This window comes from Octopus bimaculoides, chromosome 21 (assembly GCF_001194135.2).
Source record: "Octopus bimaculoides isolate UCB-OBI-ISO-001 chromosome 21, ASM119413v2, whole genome shotgun sequence".
NCBI classification, from domain to species: Eukaryota; Metazoa; Mollusca; class Cephalopoda; order Octopoda; family Octopodidae; genus Octopus; species Octopus bimaculoides.
In genome coordinates this window covers 1,404,035-1,404,851 of record NC_069001.1, presented here as the reverse complement: position 1 = coordinate 1,404,851, position 817 = coordinate 1,404,035, and the positions used below count along the sequence as shown (strand labels likewise).

The following is an 817-nucleotide window of genomic DNA, read 5'->3' as shown; positions in this document are numbered from 1 at the left end:
CCACTTCCGCTTCACCTCGGACTTTGTTAAATGCGTAATTGTTTTTGCGAGATTTCCCGGAGATAAGTTTTCGAAGATATAAATTACGATTAAATTCTTACATCTTTTTTTTTTTCTTGCTTCCAAATTTTATGATAGTCATGCACTTACACCCATGATAACGAATATTTTGTTAAAAGAAAATGTTTTTAAGAAAAGTCCCGTTTGGGTGGTATGAAATAGTCCGGAAAGTACGGAGCATAGAAGAACAGAAGTTATATGATCACCTTCCATTAGGTTACTGCTGTTTCTAGCATAAGAAGCTTGCACTCGGAGCTGAGTGCTTGTGCAACATCTTACAACTTCCTCGGAGCTATATGTATATATATTTCTTTTGTTTCCATTGCTTGTTTTGGTCATTAGACTGAGGCCTTGAAGAATCGACCTCATCGTTTAAAGCCTGGTCTCTTTTGCTGAACTTCTAAGATATGGAGGCACAAACATATCAACACTTGTCTTGTCAAGCGATGGTGGGGGACAACGACACACACACGATGGGCTTCTTTCAGTTTCTGTCTATCAAATCCACTCACAAGGCTTAGGTCAACCTGAGGCAATAGGAGATACGTGCCGAGAGGCCACACAGTGGGGGCATGAACCTAGAAGCAAACTTCTTACTACACAACCATGCCAACTGACTGGCTCTGTGCCAGTGGCACATAAAAAGCACCATCCAAATGTGGCCGATGCCAGTAACCCCTAAGTTAACAGACCTTTCAATGACCCTGGGGGTCCATGGGAAAACTCATTTAAATAAAAGGGGTCCTTGGTGGTGAAA

The 817-nt window shown here is 41.6% G+C and overlaps 1 protein-coding gene across 1 annotated transcript in view; it reads left to right on the top strand.

Annotated features, from left to right (window-relative positions):
• Positions 1-817, top strand: part of LOC106880280 (E3 ubiquitin-protein ligase listerin) — a 32,636-nt gene that overhangs the window by 898 nt on the left and 30,921 nt on the right. The gene's annotated exons all lie outside the window — the stretch shown is intronic.